The sequence below is a fragment of the Lissotriton helveticus genome, chromosome 3_1 (assembly GCF_964261635.1).
Source record: "Lissotriton helveticus chromosome 3_1, aLisHel1.1, whole genome shotgun sequence".
Lineage (NCBI taxonomy): Eukaryota > Metazoa > Chordata > Amphibia > Caudata > Salamandridae > Lissotriton > Lissotriton helveticus.
This window is the reverse complement of record NC_136061.1, coordinates 147,646,582-147,662,139: the sequence shown is the minus strand read 5'-3', so window position 1 is coordinate 147,662,139 and position 15,558 is coordinate 147,646,582.

Genomic DNA, 15,558 nt, shown 5'->3' with positions numbered 1-15,558 from the left:
CAACTTTGCTAGGGTCAGGTGGGGCAGACAGGGGCAGGTGACGGAGCGATTCCCCGTTACACGCGACGTTCGCCAGGGCTTCGTTCTGGCCCCCACCTTGTTCCTATTGTTTATTAACCAAGTGGTGCAGTACTTAGCAGATATGTCGACTGACCCGCCTACACTGGGTGGTTTGAAGTTTCCATTGCTCATCTTTGCGGATGACACCTTAATCCTCTCGAAAACACAAAAGGGATTACAGACAGCGATTAATAGGTTTGAGGTTTTCTGCAAATTGAACGATTTGCAGGTAAATGTGAGCAAAACCAAATTTATGGTTCTAACCAAAAATAGGCCGCAAAAGGGTCACGCTAGTATGAATGGTGTGGAATTAGAGCAGGTGGACGTTATGACCTATCTTGGTGTGGTCCTGGATTATAGGCTGCGATGGAAACCCCAGATCGAAGCACTTTGTTTGAAATTTGCTCGACTGACGGGGTGCCTAATCCAGGAACAAAGAAAGTCACAAACCAAAAGGGTAACTCTGCACTAAAAATCTATGATGCCAAAATTAGATCTGCTATTCTGTATGGTGCTGACCTATGGGGCTTTACGGATTTGGCCCCTTTGGTTAGAATTCAGAACAAGTTTCTGCGTAATTTGGTAGGCTTTCCGCAATCCACCCCAAACAAACCGTTACTGCTTGATATGGGGTGTCAATCGATTAAAGAGTTAGCGCAGTTTCGGATGGTAGCTCTGTGGAGGCGAATTTGGTCAACGCCGGAATTAGCCCGCTTTGCCAACGAAATCTCTGATGTAAGATCGATCATGGGATCTGGTAATATCCCTTGGTTCAGAGAGGTGAAGCTAATCCTGGAAAATATGGGACTTAGCTCACTGTGGGTAGCACCGGGGAAAAACACCTTTCCATCAAAAAATAATTTAAAATGTTGTACTGGGCAACTGTAAGACGCCATTTAGCTTTACAGTCTGAATCTGTTACTTTGACTGGAAAGTTCCTGGTTCACAAACTTGATCCCCATTTGGAGGATTATTGGGACGTTGTCACCAGGAGTATGGACAGAAAGCTGTATCATCAGTTTAGAGTTGGGTCATTGCCAGTAAAATCCTTTACCAGTAAATGGCGAGGCCAGTCATCTGAGTTTTGGCCCTGGTGTAGATTCCATAAGGAGACTTTTGGTCACGTCTTTTTTGCCTGCCCTGCTTACTCCGCCACCCGGAGCAAATGGCTAAAGCCCATTTGCAGGATGTTGAACACACGGCTGAGCACTGAAGCACTCTGGGTTTTAAGATCTAATACTTCAGAGATTGTGATCATAGGTGTGGCGAAATTCCTGGGGTGGGCATGGATTTTTAGAGCAAGATACCCACATGTAAGGTGATCAACTGTTAGTTTTAAATGATTTCATATTAGTACGTCTCAACAACAAAATGTAATCATGTTTTAATACATAGAATGTTTTAATTAGGAGAGAAGAAAATTGTTAGTTTTATTGTGTATAGTGTTTTTATGGTTGTTTTGTTATGATGAATGTATTTTATGATGTAAATACTGGAAATAAAGACGTATGAAACCTGAACCTGATTAAAGGTAGGGACATTAAAACCGAAACATTCTGTACTAGGCCCGTAGGGGGCTCGGAGTCTCAAAGGAGGTGCCAACAACGATTGTGGATAAAAGTAGCTTAGATCATGTGTAGTCACATGGTCAGCGACGGCTACCGCCCCCTCCCTGTGGACCCACATCAACCCAGGACACACTGACACGAAACATGACTGTCTTTGGAAGGTGGGGGATCGCAAGACCCCCCGGCCGTATTTATTAAGATACAAAATGAATAAAATTATTAAACAAAAGATACCGTTTTATGCAAAATTATTCAGGGACATTAGATACAACCATATCAACAAGTATGATATGCTAACCTTAACAAGATTCTAATACAGCTTGTTTCCTAACCGAATCTAACATCCTCCTCTGAAATTTTGCATACTAAGATTACTGGCCATATGGCGAGGTCCTAACCGGTGTCAGGTCCTACTAGCTGCGCCCTTACCGCAGGTGCGCATGCACAGCCGAGCCCGTTAATTACTCGGTCAACGCCGTGAACTCCATTTACCCACTGAAGGAGGGCCCTTACTCGCGCCATTCGCTGACGTCATGAGTACGCGCGGGGTGGCTACCAGCCATAAGGACAGCGTGACTCTCCTACCCACGCCCCTTTGCAGCACCAGTTATACCTGCCCCTGAAGTTCTGGGAGGGGCCAGTGACCCCTCCCCCTGGGCGGACACCTCCAAAGGATGATTCCGCCCCCTCAGACCTTAAAATAGCTGCTCACCGGTCATGACCTTACTGCCACAGGCCAGCATTGTTGACCGACGATCTGGCCTCCCCCTTCCTACTCCTGGAAAGGTCATGATCACCTCGCAAATCACTAGAGCCATGGCACCATGCAACGAAAGTAAATCAGAAATCCTGCTCTATGGCTCCTTTCCAGACAACTTCAGCGACTCTCTTTGGCCCGACGATCTGCCATGCCCCAAATCCATCGGCGGCCCTACAAAAAACCTAGGAGTCTGGTTTAACAATGACCTCAGATTTGAGGATCATCTAAAAAAACTTACTGGGATCTGTTTCTCCACACTTAGAACACTACGCAGGTTCTTCCCTTTGCTCCCGAGAGGGGCCAAGGAGACTGTCATTCGCGCCCTTATATTATCCAGATTGGATTACGCGAATGGCCTCTTCTGTGGTTTACCGGCCTATTTGATTCATCGTCTCCAAGTTATCCAAAATGCCGCTGTGCGGCTTGTGTTTAACATACCCAAAAGCTCAAGTGTCCGTCTGATAAAGATCAATTTACAATGGTCAGGCGATTTCAGTAGTTGTTTCCTAAGTTGAATTTGCCCGGCGTAAAAACGCCTCTAATACCATACGAAATTACTCAATAAAGAGGCAGGCGCTGGAGACTGGAAGACAGGAAACAAGTTTTATTCCGACGGAGTGGAACACATCAGATCGGACAACAAGGTATCGTCTCGAGGTGCTCTCCCAACCTCTCTGAGACCTGGTCTTTTATACACTGGTTCAAGACATGTGAACGTCCTTTATTACAACAGGGACATTGTAGAGCATGAGAATGACATCAAAACGATATCCCTGTCACCCCCCCAGTTCCGGCCCATTCCAGCACATGACAACAGTAGAGACCCTTTCCCCTCATATGATTGGGAGGGGCTATCACGCAGCTGAGTGTTCTGCCGATCTCTTTGGAATGTGTGCGCCTGATCGAATCTCCGGGGGTGGGGATGTCATGATCAATAGTGGTCTCTTTCAGGAGAGGCGAGTGCATACAGTAGTGGGCAATAAACTGTATCCTCGGGCTAAAGGATGACCAGTGGTCAGTGCTGACGTTAGGCTCAGAGGAAGGGTCATCAAAGGAGGGGTATTCATGGACGGAAAGGACTGGTGTGGACAATCGAGCGTGGTGGAAGGGTTTATCCACAGAGGGGTATTCATGGACGAGAAGGAGGTGTTGGTCAGGCGCGGGGTGTGATTCCCTGAGACAGAGTCATGGGGGGTTTCATGGCTTGTGCATGTGAGCGCGGGGGCAGCCAGGGTGCGCGGGGAAGGCTTGCATGGTCAGGGAAATGTGCTGACGGGCGATCGTGAACAGGGAGACCATGGTACCTAAAATGGCTGTCGTGTATTCTCATACGTGAGTCTGCAAGATGGCGTAGATAATGTTTAGTACACAAACTAAATTTCCACACGTCAACCTCTGCGCACCCTTCACTGGCTTCCAGTCGCTCACAGGATTTTATTTAAAATCCTTGTTCTCGCATACCGTGCTGTCCATCAAACCGGCCCACTCTATCTGAGAAAAAGATTTTCCCTGTATGTTCCTTACCGACCTCTCAGGTCAACTAATCTGTTTCAAATGACTGTACCAAAGTTTAAATACAGCAGGCTTGGTGGTCAATCCATCTCTGTCAGATCTGCTAAAGCCTGGAACACCCTTCCTCTACATTTGAGAACAGCCCAATCCATCACCGTGTTCAAGAAGGGACTGAAGACCCACCTTTTTAACATCATTGCATAGGGCTCTCACTCCTATCTGTACACTGAAATCACTCTGCTTTGCCTTCCATCTCTCTCGCGCCAGGATACTATTTTCTTAGTAACAGAGCGCGCTATAAAAGCCTCTATAATAATAATAATAATAATAATTAGATCACGGGACGTTCCTTGCCTCGGTTAAGTATACCCAGTCTCGTAGCTAGGAATGTTCACCCCTAAATGCACCCATGAGGGATCGTCTGCAACCCAGGGGGGCTCGAAGTGATTTGTCAAATTGCGCGTTGCTCCCCTTTACCGAGTGATTCAACGCCTCGGCCGGGTCCCCCCCCTCGCCACTGCCACCAGGGTATCAGTTGCGACCAACCTACCATGCCACGGATATGATGTCCTCCATAAGGATGCAGCTAAATCATTCTCCCCCAGGTGAAGTATCACCACTAACGGGGGAGGGGCGGGTTGCTGAGATAAGGTTCCTGAAACTAGTTAGTGACTTGGCTGGGGCAGAAGTGAGGTTCCGTGAGAATCATTACGGTGTTTCGAGCATGAACCAATATGGGCAAATAAGGTATCTAAGAACCGTAAATAACGAGTTCAGTAAGTGTACGTGTTTTCGCTACACTACTCGGCAGGGTTCGCCTTATTTACGTGTTTCTTCATCTGAACCGTTGAGTTCCATTTTAGATACGGCATCCATTTTGTTTCTTGCCCTCACGTAGTCAGCGAGCAGGAAACTGTCCGCCTCGTGACCCTTTAGGTCCCAAGCCTTACGGAAGATGCATGTTCCTTTCATGCAACTTCTATGACCAGGGGAATGACACTGAAAAGGCAGATGGCTCCGCTTGAGGGTAATCTTCCCACGGAGGCCTATTGTTTCAGCCTTGCATGCGCTCGGCTTGAATCCTTTGATCCTGTGATTATGCTTTCCGATATTACCCTCACACTCTCTCCTCTACTGTTGTCTGACTTCCTTGCAGCTGTTCTTGTCTCTACCCTCAACCTTTTACAACTAGAATGAAATATGCCTAATGGTGGGAAGATGTGCATTTACAGTTGGGAACAGGCAAACGTTATTATCAGTGTGTTCCGGGTTTCCGATGCCATGATTGAAGCTTTTGAAGTTTACTGTGGGAACTGAGTTGTAACCTTTTGTTCGTAATGTTAGTCTATGTCGAAAACTAGTATAAAAGGAGCGACCCACATATGCAATTTGAAGCAGACTCTCAGAACTTACAATTCGTTGTACTTCTTGTGACTTTTGCCTCCCTGCAGTAATAAACGCTGATCTTTGACGCCGAAGGAAGTGTCCCGTGTCTCTGTCACTTGTGCGCCGAACAGGTATCCCATGAAGGTTATAGGTGTTGTTCCCTGGCACCGCTGGTTCTGTTAAAAGTCCAGTCCTTCAGAAGCCCCCCCCCTTGCAGAAGAAGAAAAACGGAAAACCCCCTTTTGCTCCGCCCTTTACCTACATTCACCTGCAAGAAAGTTACGTTTAGCGCTCTTCACATAAGAGCTGCCCACAATACCAGTGACCAAAGTCTGCTGATCATCTTCCGCTTGTGTTGAGCTGTTGTAGTTCCTTGGCGAATTCCTCCCCCGCGTGACAGGTTTGAGAAGCTGACGTCTGCGTCCCTTTGGCTGTCCACCTGTTACGGATGTTGCGGCGTGGGCACTCCCCAAGTCAAGGACCCGGCCATACATAAATGGAAAAAAGACACAACAACCATTAGTGTTATCTGGCCTCCTGTGATAACTACAGTACACATGCCTGTAATACATTGCCCTCACATGCTAGGTCTTAGCCAAGACTAGTGCCAGATGCATATCCGGTAACACTTCCAACTGCCAGCGTTTCACCTAGCATCGGTCTGTGTCCCATGCGGAATGTGAATTTGTGTTGGGGATAGGGTGCCCAGCAATATGACCTTCATCAAAATTGGACACAGTGTGAAGTGCGGTGACACAGCGCATTCATGGGTACCAATAATTACGCCGCAGCACGTGCAGGAATCTATTGATAAACCGAAGTCCCTATGACTCTTCCTAAGATCGTCCCAGAGATTCAAAACAGGCCCCTACTAAGGGAACTAATCCTATCCTTGCACCTGCAAAGTGCGTGGGATATAGGCAAGCGTTTCATAATGGCATAGCCTCGCTTGCCTACCCCTGCCTTCACTTACCATGTCCAACATCGTCCCCGAGGTTATAAACCAGGCACCCCAGTAAGGGGAACTAAACCTATCATTACACCTGTAAATTGCGTGGGACATAGACAAGGTTTTCTCAATGGCATCGCCTCACTTGCCTGCCCCTGCCCCCACCTATCATGTCCGTTTTACAATCAAAGTCTTTAGGCGTAGGATATATAATCGAAAGGGGGACATACAAACCAACCTTACATGATCAAAAGGAACCCCTGACCTGCGTGTCACAACCATTACAGCCCTCTGGGGTATGGCTTAATTATCAATCTAAATGCAGGGAACCCTGGATAATTCCCACATTCAGGTGAAAAGCAGCTCTGGTATAGAGCACTCAGCATCGGTGGCAACAATTACAGCTCTGGCTTTCGGTAAACATACCATCCACGCCAACCCGACATGAGTGACAGTAACTCCTGACCTATGTTCTCCATTAATTAGGGCCCTCGAAGATGTACCGCTCGGTCCCTACCCAAAGGAGCACCCAGTTTAAATGTAACAATAACCGCTCTAAATTAAAGCTTTCCATAAAATGTATGCCATAAAGAAGCAGCGAACTCTGGGACATCCCAAATTTCTTAGATGGCGACAGGCCCCCTTATAGAGCACCCACAACCTCCACCAATGGCTACGTGAAGCATGCAGTGTAATTCAAGAAACAACCTTGTTGGGACGTCTCGTCCTGTAAGAACATCGTACGGTGGGTACTGTCAGTTAGATCGCAATACACTGGAAGACCAATGTCCCTATGTTCCTTCCCAACCTCGCCCCAGAGATTATAACTCCAAACACCATCGTGAGGGACTAACCGATCCCTGCGCCTGTAATTGCCGAGATACAGATAAGATACAGATACGTGTTGTGCAGTGGATCACCCCGAAGTTAGGAAGTGTACCCTGCGGCGAGACGTGCTATTAGAATTGAGTCAGAACAAGGCCCATCCGTGCCACAGTGTTTTTTAACATGCACTCAATCCAAAATTGCATAGAACTCTGGGCAATTCTCACGGTCTACACTACAGTACTGTGCGCTAGGATAGGCATAAAGGACAGAGAACTCCGACAGTATAAGACCAGTGTTTGTTTAGTCAATACTTTTGCATGAATTGGCCTCTATTTGCCATGTGCCTATTTGGGGAAACACACGACAGACTACCACTATACGGAGGTTGAAATGCAACCATCCTAGCAAAACCAAAGATCTAGCTTTAACATGCAATTGCGTGCAATCGTCTCCTGGCATGTGTGCTTCTGCAAGGGTAACTACTGTAAAGGCAGAACTGTTGGCTTCGCCAAGGCTTGTACCTCTCACACTATGGTTGGCTTTGATACCTGCACAAGTGCCATCATTGACTACGTGGCTTTTGTTCCTGCGTCTGTGTGTCTAGCCTATACTGCAGTATTATACCTCTAATTGTCCCGTGTTCTCTCTTGTAACCTGTAAACCTGTCACGTTTACCCCTGCGCACTTTATGCTACCTCACGAGCTTTGTTTGCCCACAATCGTCCCTTTTACCTCATTGTAACATAAGATCTGCTTTTTGTACTCAGTTCACGTGTAATGTTCTCCTCGTATATCAGATCTGTTCCTATTGTGCAGTGCTCCGATGCCTGCGGGCAAAGTCGGCGCTGCTATATAACGCATAAATAACGAAAATTAACTAAATCCTCTGTGTGAACTGCAGCTCAGCATCTGGTTGGTACCCCAGGAGCAATTTATATGTATGTGTGTATCATGTAATCCTGCATTTGGTTACCTCACGCACATTGCTATGTGCACTGTGACTACAGCCAGCTCCTACATGACTCCCGTGTACCATGTTGCACCCCCATGTGTCGTGCTCAGATATAAGCCAATCGCACGCTTCTATCCCTGTGTACTTCATTTCACCATCGTCTGCAGTCACTGGTTAAATATTACAATTCCGTAGGCTATGAACTCATCACTTCTCCCCTACGACTTCCCAGTATTGTGGCAAAATTAGGATATGGGTGGCCATACTATAGCATATATGTAGTGTGACACTGTTATAAACCAAATAGCCTGCATTCTTGAATAACTTGCTTGAAGCCCACATTCAAACACTTAATACGAAGATAGACTGTTCAGGAATATTTTAGTAAATAGACAAACCTGAATGTTACCAATTTTACAATGTAAAAATGTTAGTGAAGTCAGAGGGAAGAAAGGTTGAGCTCTCAAACCGCTGATCTTGGAGTAAATTATATTTACCTATGCCAGGTGCTTTAGACCATGGAACCAACATATGAAACAATTGGGTAACACTTACACTTTAACTGTGTGTTAGGGTTCGTGAACTTTAAAAAGGGCCACATCAATATCAAGCAAATGAAAATGAAACTAGCACTATAAACATGGGATTGCTATTGCCATGCCTGCAATCTGTGCATTGTATCCACAAACATTGGTGTGCCCCCTGAATATCATATCAACAAAATGGATGTAAACGAAAACATCGACAGCTAAATCTAGATTGTCTATACCTAACTCCAAATGTATCTACCTATATAGTACATAGGTCTTCACGGTACGTAGATATGGAGTTAGAAATAGTCTGCACTTTTCGCCCCTTTAAAATAGTAAAATCCAGAAACAAAAGCACGTGCAAACGTATGGGTCCTTCCACCGCTAGGCGCGTGAACCACTCTCATCTGTTCCCCTAGAATAGACAGTGACACTGCCTTAAAATGGGAGAAACCCAGAGATCGAGCGCGAGACTTGTTTACTCATCGCACAATATACAAATAGCAGCTACAGGGCTATTTTCATCTCTGACCCGGCACACCTACTTGCACAATGTTTGCTATATTTACAACAGAGAGCCAACAAAGTGCCTGCGCGTGCTTTACGTGCCACGAGGAGCTGTATAAGACTGAAGGTCTTTAATTATGAGAGTTCAGGCTAATAAAAATCCAGTGATACCAGACACACTGAAAACACATGCACGTGGTTCCTTTGATTAAATACGCATTACAACAGTACCTAAAACATTTTTTTAAAAACTGGCGAGTCATTTTGTGTCTTTGGAGGGTAATTGATAAAACAAAATATTACTGTCCAGGCAATCTTGGGTTCTGTGGCTAGCACTAAGAACCACGGAGAACAGAGGCCAGACGTATAAGATGGTCTTGAATTTGCCTCTAGCTACAAAGACAGCGCTCCCGCTGATCCAAGGTGTGCTCATTTCAGGAAGACAGTAGCAGTAACACACAGCGCGCAGCAGTAACACACAGCGCATCACAATGCGAGGATCAGGTTGCATTATGGTTCAGAAAGGCAACCGTAAGACACCCTATAACAGCTCAACATTCAAAAATAGCTGCAATGATGCACAATTAGTATCAAGATTGTGCGGTAATGTGTGTACTTCATCTATTCCATGCATGCTCTGCTTAGGCTGGAGCGATCATGTGTCATGGCGGATGTGTTGTAGTTTCAGGACCAGACAAAGGTCTGGCAAGGGCAGGTAGATGCTGCTCCTGCCCCCTGAGCTCTGTACACCAAGTACAGGGGTGAGGCATACACACACCCAGTCTCTGACTCCCACGAGCAGATGACCATGCAGCTGCCCCCAACCCTGCGGCGCAGAGGCTGAAAATGTCCGGAATGCACAATAAGGCCGGTCAGGGCCCTTTCACCCTGGCTCCTCAAACCAAGGCTGCCTGTAACCATGAGGTGCAGCCACTCGGCCAGGAAATGCCCCGTGTACCATTTGCAAGCAAGCGAGGGCTGTGAACTATTCACGGAAAAACCATGCATGCCCTATCTGCCCCAAGGAAGGCATAACCTTCAGTCATCACCCCGTGTAAATGCATTACGATTCTAACCATTCCGATCCCCGGCTGCCCGGGTGAAAGTGTCGGGCCTCTCAACACACCATGCTCCGCATTTTCATTCCCCATTTCATTTGCATCCAACCAAATCCCGCGGGTGCTCAGCTCCCATGTGCTTACTTTCACCGCTGGTCACATAGCGCCCAAACGCCACTGGATGCCACCTCTATGGCCTTCGCTGCCGAGCACCACACGTCCCTGCTACTCCTCTGCTGCCTGGCTCTTCCCGCGCTGTACGTCCTGCTGCAGGCAACCCCCTAGAAGTTGCGATGTTCCTTATGCCCCCTGATCGTGCGTCACCAGCTACAAAGACCTGCATGGGAGTATAAAACTAGAAAATTAGGAGGCCCCGAGCGCGGGGCACGACCAGTGTGGGGGAGCGTCCAGGCGACAAGGGGCCACCTGCCAGCCTGTTTCTTGTCTTCTCCTGTCAGATACCTTCTGACAGTGGTGAGTTTTTGGATACCGAGGCAATAGCCTCATTACTCCATATTCGTTTGGAATTTTGTAGTCGCTGTTTAGGTTGTCTTATTGGTGTGTGACGCTTTGTCACAGTTGAGGTTGCATCACATGGTCAGCTCAGTGATGGGCCGCGGGTAGCGGTCAGTAGTGTTTGCAGAATTGTCAGCATGTTTCCTTCGAGAGTCTCGTCTTTGTCCGTGTAGATCCTTCTGTTAGTGTTGAGGTTTGGGTGCCTGCCGCGGCTAATGCCAGCCGGCAGTGAGCGGGTTTTAGGTGCTTGCCGAGGCTGTTATGCCATCAGGGCAGCGGTGAGTTTTGCGTATCTGCCGGCGTTTGCCTTCAGGCAGTAATGAGTTTTTGGATGCTGCGTTGCTGTTTCAGCTTCGCAAGGTTAGCGCTTCAATGGGACGCGGATAGCGGTCAAATGGGTTTGTAGCGATATCTGCAAGTTTCCGGATCAGTGGGTTTTCTTTTTGATCCAGTCCTTTGTAGAATGTCCTGTTGAGTTTGAGGAGATGGTCGTCCAGCATCTCGATGCCTAGGTCTCTGTGGAGGTCTGCTGTTCGTGTGAACATGGGAGCACCTGCTGCAATCCGTAAGGCCTTGCTCTGAAGTATTTGTAGGTCCTTCCGCAGCTGTGGGCGGCAGCCACTCCAAACTGGTGAAGCGTATGTCATAGTTGGTCGAATTATTGCGGTGATTACTCGCACCTTGCTCTGCATGGGCATCGACTTAGACTTCAGGAGTGGGTATAATGCAGCCAGTTTGGATGCTGCTTTCTGGCAGGTCTTCTCTATGTGGTTTCTCCAGCTGAGTTTAGAGTCCAGAGTCACCCCCAGGTAGGAGCTGCTGTTTTCCCATTTGACCTCATCCCCATTGAGGAGGATCTGTGGGTGTTTCCTGTTCAGCTTCCTGGTAAATAAGGTTGCTGTGGTTTTGCTTGTGTTCAGGGTGATCTGCCAGTCGCTGTACCATTCGGAGAGTCTGCAAAGCGATGCCTCCAGGTTCTTCGCCACTTCTTTGTCACTGAAGGATTGGGAGATGACTGCAACATCATCCGCGTAAAGGGCAAGATCAGTCTTCTTTAGGTCAGTGGGTATGTCGTTTGTGAATATGTTGAAGAGGAATGGTCCTAGGATTGACCCCTGAGGCACTCCAGCTAGAATTGGGCGCGGTGATGAACATTCTTCTCGCACCGCCACGTGAAAGGTCCGTTCTGTCAGGTAGCTGGTCAGCAACTTGACCAGGTAGCTGGGAAACTTGAGCTTGATAAGTTTGTGGAGCAGGCCCTCATGCCATACTCGGTCAAATGCTTTGGCTACATCCAGAAAGACTACTCCAGTAGACTTGTTGATGTTGAATCCGTGGCTGATGATGTCCACCACTCTGAGGAGTTGGTGATTTGTTGAGTGGTCTTTCCGGAACCCAAACTGTTCTTTGGCAAGTAGGTTGTTGCTTGTCGCGAAGTCAACGAGACGGGCAAGGATAACTTTTTCGAAGAGTTTTGATAGGCCAGATAGCAGACTTATGGGGCGGTAGTTTGCAGGGTCTCGCAGTGGTTTCCCAGCCTTGGGGAATACGACGACTCTTGCTTCTTTCCAGGCGTTTGGGAAATACTGGTGCTGCATGCACGCGTTAAATATCTCAGCAAGGTGATCCACTGCGTTATCTGGGAGCATCTTGATGGCTTGGTTGACTATTCCGTCCTTCCCTGGTGCCTTGCCGTTTTTCAGTGTTTTTGCCAGGGCCAGTAATTCGCCCATTGAGCATTCCTCAATGTGTGCAGTTTCTGTTTCCGGTGGGTGCTCCTGGTGATGCATGGCGACCTCTTGCTCAACTTCTGTTGCCAGTTTGCTTGCCTGGTTGGGCCTGAAGGATTCCTCCAGCGTGTCAGCGAAGACCTCAGCCTTATCCCTGTTGCTGCATGCCAGGTGAGTCTTCCCTTGGATCGGTGGGTTTGGTTCCTTCTTCCCAGTCAGGCGTCGGGTCATTCTCCAGAGAGAGTTGTCTGAGTCCTTTAGGTTAGCTGTAGCTGCTTCCCATTTTTCACCTCTGTGCTGGCTTATTTGTATCTTCAGCTGCCTTGTCAGCTCATTATACTTCTTCAGCAGGTCGGGGGTGCGGTTCCTCTGCCACTCTCTGCGGGCTCTGTTCTTTTCAGCTATTGACTGCTTGATGCCCTTTGGGAGATCGTAGATAGAGCATCGTTGGAGTTTCTGCTCTGGAGTGCTGCGCGCAATAGCTGTGTGGATTGAGGCTGTGAGGTGGTGGACTGCCTGGTCAATGTCTTCAATGCTGCGTAGGGGACCAGGGACCAGTGTCTCCTCCAGGCATCTCTTGTATAGGCACCAGTCCGCCTTCTTGAAGTTGTGCCTGGTGCCCTGTTGCTGGTCTTCAAGTACGTCTCCAACTGTGATCAACACTGGGTTGTGGTCGGATGTCAGCGCTGTTAGGGTTTCAAGCTCCATAGACTGGGAGAGATTCTTCATGACCACAATGTCCAGAACATCCGGTTTGTGCAGTGCAGATCCTGGATAGTGTGTTGGTTGAGTTGGGCCGGCCACTACGAAGTCCTCCTTCTTTGAGTGGGCAAGTAGGGCGTGTCCTTTGCTGTTTCCCGTCCGAGAGTTCCAGCATTTGTGCTTAGCATTGAGGTCACCTCCAATTAGTGTTGGGATGCTGGGGTCCAATAAAGCATCCAGGTCCTTTGGGGCTAGCTTGCCTGGGGGTGAGTAGGCAGCAATCAGCCGCAGCGGGCCTGCAGATGTCTGGATCTGTATGCCAGTTGCTTCAATGCTCCCGACTGGTGGTAGGGAGATCTCGTGGTGCTTCACTTTTGTGCTGGCTATCACCGCTGTTCCTCCGCCCTTGGCTCCGGTGGTGCGATCTGTGCGGTATACCCTGTGGTTTGCTATGTTGAGCTTCTGGCTTCCTTGGAGGTGGGTCTCGGAAATAAGCGCTATATCCATGTCCATGGTTTCCATCAGGTGCAGGAGTTCTGCAGTTTTCTTCTGAATGCCATTAGCATTCCACATCACGAAGAGAGAGTTTCTTTTAGATTTTGCTGCCATTGCTGGTGTTTTCTTCGCCCTGGAAAAGTCCGGCGATAAGGTTCGCCACCATTGTCACCATTGGGTGGATGTTCAGGTCTGCGACTGTTTTTGCAATCTTCGCGATGAGTTCTTGCCAGTTGATGGCTGAGCCTAACTCACAGGATGGTGCTGGGGTGGTCGCTGATGCTGGGGCGGTAGGTGATGCTGGGGCGGTAGGTGGCGCTGGGCTGTCCTGCTTGGGTTTAGTTGTGTCTGCGTATGATCTTCCATCCACACGCGCGCTGCTATGGCTGTTGGTTGGATTTCCATTTGGGATCCTGTGTGCCATTGCGGGTCTGTGAGTATTCCTTGGCCCCTGACCCGTCGTTGTCGAGTGTGGGGAAGTCGTTTGTGGTTGTGGGGGTTGGCGCTGGCCTTCCTTCTTTGCCTTCTGGAGGTAGGGGCAGCCGCGGTAGCTTGCTGGATGTGGTCCTGCGCAGTTGGCGCATTTTGCTGGTTCGGTTTCCCGGTTCCTAGTGCATTGGTTGGAGGTGTGCTCTCCTCCACAGCGTACGCACTTTGGCTTCTGCTTGCAGAAGGCAGAGGTGTGCCCCAAGCGCTGGCAGTTGTAACACATGATTGGTCCTCGTTTCCCTCTAGGTGCTTCTGTGGTGATGACGCAGCCGCAGAGACGTGTGACTCCCGAGAGGTCAGCTGGCTTCCCATCGTGGCTCGCTGACAGGGTCACAACGAAGAGGGGAAATTTCTTGTTCTTATCCGCTGGAGAGGTAATCTGCGCAATATTTTTGACTGGAAGGCCTAGGTCAGATAAATCCCCAGAGATGTGTTCAAGCGATGCGTTTGTTGGGAGCCCCCGTATTACAAAGCGCTGGGCTTTTGCAGTGGTCATTGGGAAGGTGTAATACTCCATTTTCTGGGCGGTAAATATGTCGGTTAAGCACCTGTAGTCCTCTGGGGTGGTGAGCATGATCTTGGCATGGTCCTGCCTGGGCTTGATTGTGTAGGGGGAGGCGCAGTATTCATCCAGTATCCCCACCAGGACCTTGTGGGTGGTTAGGTTCTTCAGGATGATGGGTGGGATCCTTAGTCGCTTGGTGGGGGCTGGAGAGGTCTCAGGTTCAGTAGCATTGGGGTCTTGCAGGGGGGCGTCCCTGTCCTGGATGTTTCCGAGAGCCATATAACGGTTTGAGGTTGGAACTGCGCTTTCTGCAGGGGGAGGGCGGGCAAGCTTTGATGCTTTCTCTGGTGATGTTGGGCACGAGTCACGTCCCCTCTTCGCTTTAATCTGCCATTGCCCGTCATCTTCGGTGGCAGAGCTGGGTTGAGCCATGTCGGCCTCCATGATCAATTGGTGCAGTTGGATGGGGGAGGTAAGGCGTGGCCCTTCTCCTTCCCCTCTTTGGCGCGCAGCCTGGCCCCGGTCAAGCCAGGGAGACGCAGGCCCAGCGCCTTAGAGGAGCGGGAGGGAGGGCAGAGCGGGCTGGGCCGAGTATCGATGAGCGAGATAAATCAAGTAAAGCGCGGCTAACTAGGCTGTATTCGGAGTGTTAAAATCAGTCAAGCAGTGAAAATTTTAAGCAGGCAAGCAGAGCGCAGGCGAGCAAATTGGAATCTGAAAAGTAAAATCAAATCAATCTGGCAGTGGAATGATTCTACAAGCAGAGCGCAGCAATTACAATTACAAGGCGCAAACTGTAATTATTATCACGTTTTGGAAATGGATTGAACACAGTGCAGCAATGCAAAATTGCAATCAGAGCGCAGCAATTACAAAGTAAGGAAATTAGTCAGTCAGGCAGGGCTCAGCAAGTCAAATTGCAATCAGTAGCAGCAGAAGTAACAAGCAACAAGCAGAGCGAGGAAAAACGAAATTCAGTGTAAAGCTGTTAAAGTAATGAAAAAGGCCAGA